The sequence below is a fragment of the Oncorhynchus kisutch genome, linkage group LG7 (genome assembly GCF_002021735.2).
Source record: "Oncorhynchus kisutch isolate 150728-3 linkage group LG7, Okis_V2, whole genome shotgun sequence".
In the NCBI taxonomy this organism is placed as follows: Eukaryota; Metazoa; Chordata; class Actinopteri; order Salmoniformes; family Salmonidae; genus Oncorhynchus; species Oncorhynchus kisutch.
The window spans coordinates 8,949,350-8,959,810 of record NC_034180.2 but is presented as its reverse complement, the minus strand read 5'-3'; the positions used below and the strand labels follow the sequence as shown (position 1 = coordinate 8,959,810).

At 43.5% G+C, this 10,461-nt stretch overlaps 1 protein-coding gene across 16 annotated transcripts in view; it reads left to right on the top strand.

The window, feature by feature from the left end:
* The first annotated feature begins 372 nt into the window (after positions 1–372).
* Positions 373–10,461, top strand: part of LOC109894160 (sorbin and SH3 domain-containing protein 2-like) — an 86,480-nt gene continuing 76,391 nt past the window's right edge. For 3 of the 16 annotated variants that reach the window (XM_031828457.1, XM_031828446.1, XM_031828447.1), the window contains exon 1: positions 413–881. The gene's annotated coding sequence lies outside the window, so the exon portion shown is untranslated. Of the gene's footprint in view, positions 882–10,461 lie in introns of all 16 variants that reach the window. The other 13 variants (XM_031828454.1, XM_031828451.1, XM_031828452.1 and 10 more) reach the window with 9 other exon arrangements.

The window sequence follows — 10,461 nt, the reverse complement described above, 5'->3', positions numbered from 1 at the left end:
ACACACTGCAGACTTGGTTTGTGTATCCTAACCAATAGTGCAGAGAATCCGGCTGTATAGGCCAAAGGCTTCAATGTAGGCCACTGCGATGAAAGCACATGAAGGTATTTTGCAAACTACTTTCAGAGGTAGGGGAATGCATTTTGCCCTATTACAGGTGACCTGCACATCTCTCATCTCCATACCATCTTCCCAGAAGAGCACATAATTGAGCCACGGTCGTTGCCATGACTACGGGAGGGACCAATGAGCTGCTCGCGGCTGCCCGGTAACCTACTGCACGAGGCCATTTTTGCACATGGAGGGGCTCACAGCATATAACATAATCATCCTCGCATACAACCGCCCTTTCCCTGGGAAACAATGAGGCAGGCTTGAGCGATTGGATATCTGATAAACGCGAGCTGTTCCTGGGCTGTCAGATCCGGGGCACCCAGCAACGACGCACAGAGCATGCGGAAAAAATGTGAGCGCTCGTCTCCTCCTCCTCTTCAGCCAGCCCCTATTCAGTCAAGAGGTGTTGTCGTGGTGGGACGGCGTTTTGCCAGGAGTAAAGGGACAGTTTTACTGCAATGCTTTCTCCATAGCTCCGAGTGAGAGCAAGTTACCGGGGAGAAAGGGTGTTGCCTCGCTTTTGCCTGGCCGCACTAGCAACCTCCATGCGCGTTTGCTTATTTGAAATTGGACGGAGCCAATTGAGGACGTCGAGGCAGGTGTGCGGTGTCATTCGGAATTGTTCTTGGTAGACGCTGTACATTTTCCCGTCTCATATCAGATTTGTATGGACTTTAATTCCGTTCAAGCAGGCTCTTGTCGACTAGGTTGATACAGTATTTTGTTGGAGAGCGAATTTCTTCAGATGTCTCCGCGTTCGCTTTGAGGTAAGCAATGTAACAGCCACTGCAAGCTACGGCAATTTTCGCACATCTGATAATATTGTCGATAGTATATCTACAGAGTTTCATGTCAAAGATTAAGCGTTATTATCCAATATCCTGAGCAGTCTACAATGTTGCCAATGTTGAAAGGAATGGAACATCGTGTTTTGCGGTTTGCTTCTTTGGGAATGCATTCACGAAAAGAACAGTGCTGATGCCGAGCCTAAATGTCCTCTGCCATAGCGGAATGGTTGTTGTTACTTTGCCCAATTAATTTGCTCTACTATAAAATACTCACCATAATTTCAACAACAAATTTGAGCTTTTATTATGGAGAGTTTCTCCTTCTCAACTCGACTTCAATTCGATTTGATCACATTCCAGTGGACCGGTGTTGCCAGTTCTTGGCAATGAATAAGAAGGATTACGGTAACCCAATCTAGCGTGACCTTCTTGAACAAGAAAGGATGTACTCGAGTTGATGCGCCAATATTTGGCCACCTTAATTAACATAACAATTAGGCAAGGACCATCATTAAACTGTCATTAGTGGAGACCGGCCCGGGGGTTGTGAGGAGAAAAGTGGATGTCTTGTTGAATACAATAATGACATTGTTGCACTGTTCTTGCTTGTGTGTTTCCCAAACTCGGTCCTGGGGCCCCCGCTGGCAGCTTGGTCTCATAGACTAGATGTAACAGAGTAAATGTAAATCCGGCACACTCAAATTAGTATAATATGTTACTTTTGTTATGGTTACATAAAACAGATGGTTACTTAAGGCAAAAACGAAAGTATGATGGGTGGGCATATATCTTAACCCAAACCCTAGCCTAGCTAATGTTAGCCACCTAGCTAGAATTTGTCAAATTAAAATACATTTTTCTAATTCGTAACATATCATGCAAAATTGGGGCTGAACATCCACAAAGTAATAGATACTATATGAAACGTAACATCATTGATGGAAGACCTGGAATACTGATTTAAGGCAGACCACTGCACTGCACGTTGGGTTAAATGTGGAACACACATTTCAGTTGTAGGCATTCAGTTGTACATCTGACTAGGTATCCCCCTTTCCCTTTTAATTAAATGGAGTGTCACGGGTTTACATACAGAATAATACGAAATGTTTTGAGACCAGGTTGCCTCTAGGTGTACATTTTAGTTTTTGCACAAGCACTACACAGCTGATTCAAGTCATCAAAGCGTGATGTTGGTTATTTGAATCGGCTGTGTTAGTGCTACGGAAAAACCTACCCATGCTCCCAGGGGGCTGGAGGGCCCAGGCCTGAGTTAGGAAACCCTGGACTGGGTGACCGTTATCCAAGCCAGCAATCAACCCCATCCATGTTTACTTTGTAATTTGTAGAAGAGATATTGAATGAAACGACTATAGCCTACTTGGAAAACCAGACATTGAGTGAATTAAGTAAAATTTTCTCTCGTTTTTCATACTTCCAAATAATGCCCCCTTCTTCCCTCTTGCCTTGAACATTTTAAAACCACAGTGATAAAATTGATTTTACATTGTTGTCACCCACTCTCTTTCACTGATGAACAAAATCACTTTCTTTTAGATTCAAACGCTCATTAACCACCCTTAACTCACTGGGCTCTAGCAGAATGGTCTCGTGTCATTACACCATCCCCACTGCATGGGCATCAAAGGCTTAGTCACATTAAGAAGATTACCCTGGCCAATTGTTGCAGCATTACTGAGTTTTCACTTCCTTCACTCAATGCTTTGCCCTTCAACAATGGCAGTCAGTCTTGACATATGCCTGAGTATGCAATTATTGATGAGTCATAAAACTCGAATAATTATTTGCCTAAAGGTGATCATAGGATGTTGGTTTCGTATCAAATGAGTTAACAAGTTGAATTAATATGCGGTCACACAAAATAAATGACTAGTTTGACGTTGATGGCCTATTCAGTTGGTGAAATGAATGCTGTCACATAGAACAGCTGGACTGTCATGTAGGCTATTTACGTCCGCCGTAATACTGTAGTCTCTTTTCACAGCCGCTCTGTCTCAGACATACGGTAGCTCAGTGAGCTCACTCATGCCCAGAGTTGACATCCCAGATCTGACAGGAAATGTTTGAGGCTTGAATCCCCTTTTTTTTTTACTGTAACTCGGTCCCACCCACAAATAAAGGGATGATGTAATGAGGAAAAGTGAAAGGCCGGTAGTAACTTCCTGCTGTCGGTCTAGTCAATTAGTTAGACACGCACGTACAAGCACACACTCATTTCAATGCCTCTCTTCCGGCTCAATTTAAAAAAAATAATAATATTGTGTAATGTTTGGCAGCAGGTTAGAGCGTTGGGCCAGTAACCGAATGGTTGCTGGATCGAATCCCCGAGCTGACAAGGTAAAAATATGACGTTCTGCACTTGATCAAGGCTGTTCCCCGAGCGCCGACGATGTGGATGTCGATTTTAAGGCAGGCCCCCGCACCTCTCTGATTCAGAGGGGTTGGTTTAAATGCTTTAAGACACATTTCAGTTTAGGGCATTCAGTTGTACAACTGACTAGGTATCCCTCCTTTCCTTTCCTAATGCTATCACTACGGGGAACCGCATACCGTGTCTGAGTGTACCTGAGAGCAAGTCTAGGGTGTGTGTGTGTGTTTGCAGAAGTGTTAGTGTGTGGGTTTGTGTGTAATTCTGGAAGTAGTTGTGTGTAATTTGGAAACTACTTTGTAACGTGTGAACAAGAGAGAAATCCAACCTTGTCCAATGAAACTCATACTGGGAATCAACAGTTGGTAACTTGGCGTTTGAATGGATGTCACTAAGACGAGCTAGCCAATATACATTCCGGAGGGATGGCTTAAATATATCCATACGTTAATGGAACAATCATCGCATTTTCACTTGATTGATGGCCCAGGGAGGGATGGCGTTACGGTGTCCTGCCACTACAGCTATGTGGCTGCACCTGCTTACCTGCTAGTTCGAGTTACTGAGTGAGAGCAGAGGGGAGTGGTGCAGGATCTTGGCGGGCCATCTGGGATTTGGAGAATGCCATACGGTTTCTGTCGACAGTACAGAACGGGCCGGGCCGCACACAGTCCCTCTCGCTCTTGTTTTCACTCGCTCTGTTTTGTTTCTGTTTTGTTCTCCCCGTCTCTCCAGCTCTCTTCCTTTTCTATTTCCCTTGCTTGCCCATTCACTCTTCCTTTGTCTCTGTCTCTCTCTCTCTTTCCTGCTTTAGAAGAAGAGCTGATGGCGTGGCTCAAGTGGTCTGTCTTTGAAATGCTTGCCTGGACTGTTTCTCAAGAACCCTTTTTGATAAAAGGGCTGTGGAGCATATTTGCTGATCTCCAATACAGCAACTCGATGACCTTTTTATTCAGGTGCACTGTAGTTTTCCCATGCCAGTTTCCCACAGAAACGTTCATCTTAGTAAACCCTTCCAACTATCTACTGTGTTTGCCATCAGTTTACATTTGAATTTGAGTCGTTCTGCGGACGCTCCTACTTACAATGATTTAGTCAGTGAATTTAACTGAAGTAAGTCAAACGAATACATGTCACTGTAATTGCGAATTCTTCAAAATGATGGAGAAGTGAAGTTGGAAGGTTGCATGCCATGGACTCTATGGCTTCCCTCAGAGTAAGCAGCTCAGAGTTGCCCTTTTGCCCTGAGCCTGATTAGCTATAGTGGGATTACATAGTCACACAAGGCTAGATCAGTGGAGAATGGCCTCTTGTCTGTTTTTGAAATGGTCATAGTGTTCTTAGTTTGAATTTGTGTCGCTGTTGTCCATTTTAATGTTCAGTGTTTTTGATGTGGACCCCAGGACGAATGGCTGCTGCTTCCTCAACAGCTAATGGGAATCTAAATAAGAATCCTAACGGGCTGCATTCTGTTCCAAAAGGAGATGGGATGCAAGGATTTGAGAGCCTATAGTGTAGCAGAGGAAGCAGGAAGAAGGGATCCGTCCAATCAGCTGTAGACATCTGCAGTGTATATCCAATGGAGGGCAATTCCACGGAAATAGAATTGCGCTGAAACTCAGGTTGTTCACTTAAAATCTATGCCAAACCATTAATGTCAAAGTTGAACAAACCATACAACTCAATGCACTTTTTTAACAATTTACACAACATTTTATAAAAACACATTTACTTGAAGGACTGTGCAGATGCAAAGAATTTCATTTAAATCTCTGTTTTATTCGTACGTGTTTTCCAAAAACGTTACGAAATATCTTCTCCGATTTGAAAGATTCAAAGATGTCTGCAGAAAGAATGCGGTGTCAGTTATGACATGACGCCTTGACTTTGAAAAAAAATCTCTTTTGGTTATTGAACTACAGTAAGTGAAGTGGATTTACACCCGGTAACAGAATTATGGTAACGGAATTTCATCATGGGTCCCTGATCTGTGCTACACAGAAATGCATAATTATGAATGTCTTTCTCTTCATGGTGACGTATCCTAAATAGACGTACATGTGTAAATGTGCAATATCTTCCTTTTCATATTTGAGTATTATTCAACACAATCGCTATTATTTTAATGAGCCCTGCCCCTAAACAAGACCAATTTTGATTGGTCCGGGTCGTTCCAAATCTGAAACTAACATCGACGTCTATGTTTGGACATCAAAGTACATCACAGTAGAGTACAGTACATTAGTGTACTCGACTCTAGTGTGGTCTACTGTGTACTTAACTGTACTGTACTGAACTATACTCTACTCTTTTGTACTTTAACGAGCTGAAAGACGATGGACAGAGTTTACCCATGATGTTGCGCAACGATATGTCAAGTGGGGAGGGGGTGTTCTACTAAGCTATATGGCCTTACTGCTAATAGCCCATAGAAACGCTTTGAATAACAGATTCACTACATGGAACAACAGATGGTCCCCCTCTCCAAAAAATATTTGAAAGGAAGTTTGTTCAGAAAACATATTTTTTTGGCATGTATTTAACCCCCTATTTTTGGCACTAAATAGTCTCCATATATTCTTCCATTCACTTTTTTCAGCTGGTACCGAGGGGGGGGGGCCTTCTACGATGGCCTGTATGTGTCCTAGAGCAAAACAACAGTATGTACAGTACCAGTCAAATGTTGACACACCTACTCAGTCCAAGGTTTTTCTTTATTTTTACTATTTTCTGCATTGTAGAATAAACACCATGGGACCACGCAGCCGTCATACCGCTCAGAAAGGAGACTCGTTCGGTCTCCTCGATTCGTTCTGTCTCCTTGATATTACGTACTTTGGTGCGAAAAGTGCAAATCAATCCCAGAACGACAGCAAAGGACCTTTTTGGAGAAATGTCCTCTGGTCTGGTGAAACAAAAATAGAACTGTTTGGCCATAATGACCATTGTTATGTTTGGAGGAAAAAGGGGGATGCTTGCAAGCCGAAGAACACCATCCTAACCGTGAAGCACGGGGGTGGCAGCATCATGTTGTGGGGGTGCTTTGCTGTAGGAGGGACTGGTGCACTTCACAAAATAGATGGCATCATGAGGATGTAAAATTATGTGGATATATTGAAGCAACATCTCAAGACCTCAGTCAGAAAGTTAAAGCTTGGTCACAAATGGGTCTTCCAAATGGACCATGACCCCAAGCATACTTCCAAAGTTATGGCTTAAGGACAACAAAGTCAAGGTATTGGAGTGGCCATCACAAAGCCCTGACCTCAATCCTGTAGAAGTTTTGTGGGCAGAACTGAAAGAGTGTGTGCGAGCAAGGAGGCCTACAAACCAGACTGTTACATCAGCTCTGTCAGGAAGAATGGGCCAAGATTCACCGAACATATTTTGGGAAGCTAGTGGAAGGCTTGGACCCAAGTTAAACAATTTTAAATGCAATGATACCAAATGCTAATTGAGTGTATGTAAACTTCTGACCCACTGGGAATGTGATGAAAGACATTAAAGCTGAAATAAATAATTCTCTCTCTTATTTCACATTCTTAAAATAAAGTTGTGATCCTAACTGACCTACAAGGATTAAATGTCAGGAATTGTGAAAAACTGAGTTTAAATGCATTTGGCTAAGGTTTATGTAAACTTCCGACATCAACTGTTCAATCAATCAGATGTATTTATAAAGCCCTTTTTACGTCAGCAGATGTCAGAAGGTGCTACACAGAAACCCAGTCTAAAACCCCAAACAGCAAGCAAATCAGATGTACAATAGAAGCACGGTGACTAGGAAAAATTCCCTAGAAAGGCAGGAACCTAGGAAGAAACCTAGAGAGGAACCAGGCTCTGATGGGTAGAGATTATAAATATACATGGCTATTAAGGCCAGATTGTTCTTCAAGATGTTCATAGATGACCAGCAGGGTCAAATAATAGTCAGTGGTTGTAGAGGGTGGAACGGGTAAGAACCTCAGGAGTAAATGTCAGGTGGCTTTTCATAGCCAAGCATTCAGAGGTCGAGATGGTAGAGAGAGAGTCGAAAACAACGGGACCGGGAGAAGGTAGCACATCTGGTGAACAGGTCAGGCTTCCCTAGCTGCAGGTAGAACAGTTGAAACTGAAGCAGCAGCACGACCAGGTGGGCTGGGGACAACCAGGGGTCGTCAGGCCAGGTAGTCCCGAGGCATTCTTGGGCTCAGGTTCTCCCGGAGAGGAGAGGGAGAGAATTAGAGCGAGCATACTTAAATTCACACAGGACACCAGATAAGACATGATAGTTCACCAGATATAACAGACTGACCTAGCCCCCCGACACAGACTATTGCAGCATAGGTACTGGAGTCTGAGACGGGTGGGTCGGGGGACACGCTGGCCGCGTCCGAAGATACCCCCGGACAGGGCGAACCAGGCAGGATGTAACCCTACCCACTTTGCCAGGGCACAGCCCCCACACCACTAGAAGGATAACAACAGACCACCGACTTATTACACGGAGACAAGGCTGAGTATAGCCCACAAAGATCTCCTCCACCGCACAAGCCTGATAGGGGCGCAAACCTGGACCGGAAGATCATGTCTGTTACTCAACCCACTCAAGTGACGTACCCCTCCTAGGGACGGCATAGAAGCTCACTAGAAAGCCAGTGACTCAGCCCCTGTAATGGGGTCAGAGGCAGAGAATCCCAGTGGGGTGAGGGGAGCCGGCCAGACAGAGACCGCAAGGGCAGTTCGTCGCCGTTCACCTTCTCACCCCTGGGCCAGATTACACTTACTCATCGGACCTACTGAAGAGATGAGTTTTCAGTAAAGATTTAAAGGACGAGACAGAGTGTCTCACATGGATAGGCAGATCATTCCGTAAAAATGTAGTTCTATCGGAGAAAGCCTGCCCTGCCTCAAGCTGTTTGCTTATAAATTCTAGGGACCATAAGGAGGCCTGTGTCTTTTGACCGTGGCATACGTGTAGGTATGTACGACAGGACCAAATCTGAGCGATGGGTAGGAGCAAGCCCATGTAATGCTTTGTAGGTTAGCAATAAAACCTTGAAATCAGCCCTAGCCTTAATTAATTAACAGGAAGCCAATGTAGAGTTCTACTCAAATATCTTTCTGACAGATAAGATCTAAACCAGGCAAGAACTTGTCTGTGTAGACCAATTAGGGCTTCTAATCTCTCCAAAAACAATTGGTGATCAATGCTAACCTACAAAGCATTACATGGGCTTGCTCCTACCCATCTCTCAGAGCAGCACAAAGATCTAGGAGCACGAGGACAGATGCAGAGCCTTGGTCTGACACCATTAAAAGGTAATTTACCACCTTCACAAGTGCAGTCTCCGTGCTATGATGGGGTCTAAAAACAGACTGACTTTTTTGTATCCATTATTTGTCTTCAGGAAGGCAGTGAGTTTCTGCTTTTAAAACATTTTTTGAGGGGAATGGGAGATTCAATATAGGCCTATTTTTATTTAATTTTTTTATTTAATTCATATTAAAAATTCAAAAAACAAAGTGTTATTATACATTTTCTGGGTCGAGGTTCGGCTTTTTCAAGAGAGGCTTTATTACTGCCACTTTTAGTGATGTGGTACACATCCGGTGGATAGAGAGCCGTTTATTATGTTCAACATAGGAGGGCCAAGCACAGAAAGTAGCTTTTTCAGTAGTTTAGTTGGATTAGGGTCCAGTATGCAGCTTGATGGTTTAGAGGCCATGACTTTTTTTCATGATTGTGTCAAACAATACAGGATTTAAAAAAAACTTAAGTGTCTTGATTGATTCTAGATCCTGGCAGTTCTGTGCAGACTCAGGACAACTGAACTTTGGAGAAATACGCAGATTCAAAGTGGAGTCTGTAATCTGCATTCTAATGATCATGATGATTTCCGTTGAAGTTAATGAATTTATCACTGCTGAAGTAAAAGCAATCCTCTTGTTGAATTCTGCTTTTCAGTTAGCTTTGCAACAGTATTCTCATTCTCCTCAATTAGTTTGGATAAATAGGATGATGGAGCAGCACTGAGGGCTCTTCGATACTGCACGGTACTGTCTTTCCAAGTTAGTAGGAAGACTTCCAGTTTGGTGTGGCGCCATTGCCCTTCCAATTTCCTGGACGTTCGCTTCAGGGCTCGGGTATTTTCTGTATACCAGGGACCAAATGTCTTTGTTTTTAAGGGTGCAACTGCATTCTAGGGTATTACACAAGGTTAAATTAAGATCCTCAATTAGTTTGTTAAATGAGTTTTGTACTCTGACGTCCTTGGGTAGGTGGAGGGAGTCTGGAAGGGCATCTTGGAATCTTTGGGTTGTCCGAGAATTGATGATCCTTGGTTGGGGTCTGAGCAGATTATTTGTTTACGATTGCAAACGTAATAGAATGGTGGTCTGATAGGCCAGGATTATGAGGATAAACATTTACATCCAGAATATTTTTTTCCACGGGACAAAACTAGATCCAGGGTATGTCTGGAAATGATTCCATCCAGAGACATGTTGGACAAAGCCCACTGAGTTGATGATAGCTCTGAAATCCTTTTGGAGTGGGTCTGTGGACTTTTCCATGTGAATATTAGTCACCAAAAATTACAATATTATCTGCCAAGGCTACAAGGTCCGATTTGAAAATTCTGTGAACTCCGTGAGGAATGCTGTATACGGCCTAGGAGGCCTGTAAACAGTAGCTATACAAAGTATACACACACAGAGTGTACAGAACATTAGGAACTCCTTCCTAATATTGCGTTGCACCGCTTTTTGACCTCAATTTGAACAGCCTCAATTGGTTGGGGCGTGGACTCTACAAGGTGTTGAAAGCATTCCACAAGGATGCTGGCCCATGTTGACTCCAATGCTTCCCACAGTTCTGTCAAGTTGGCTGGATGTCCTTTGGGTAGTGGACCATTCTTGATACAAACAGGAAACTGTTGTGAGTGTGAAACCCAGCAGCGTTGCAGTTCTTGACACACACAAACCGGTGTGCCTTGAAAGTAGTACACTATGTAGGGGTTATGGTGTCATTTGGGAGCCGGGCGCTATTTTCACCGCTTCAAGAGGGGTCGATGTCACCGGAAGACCAACCAGATTGTCTCTGTGTGAAACAGGGCACACAATAGCTTTTTCTCTCTACATGTAGCAGGACTATTGTACTTTTCTGAAGTGCTACAGTGAGATTACAGT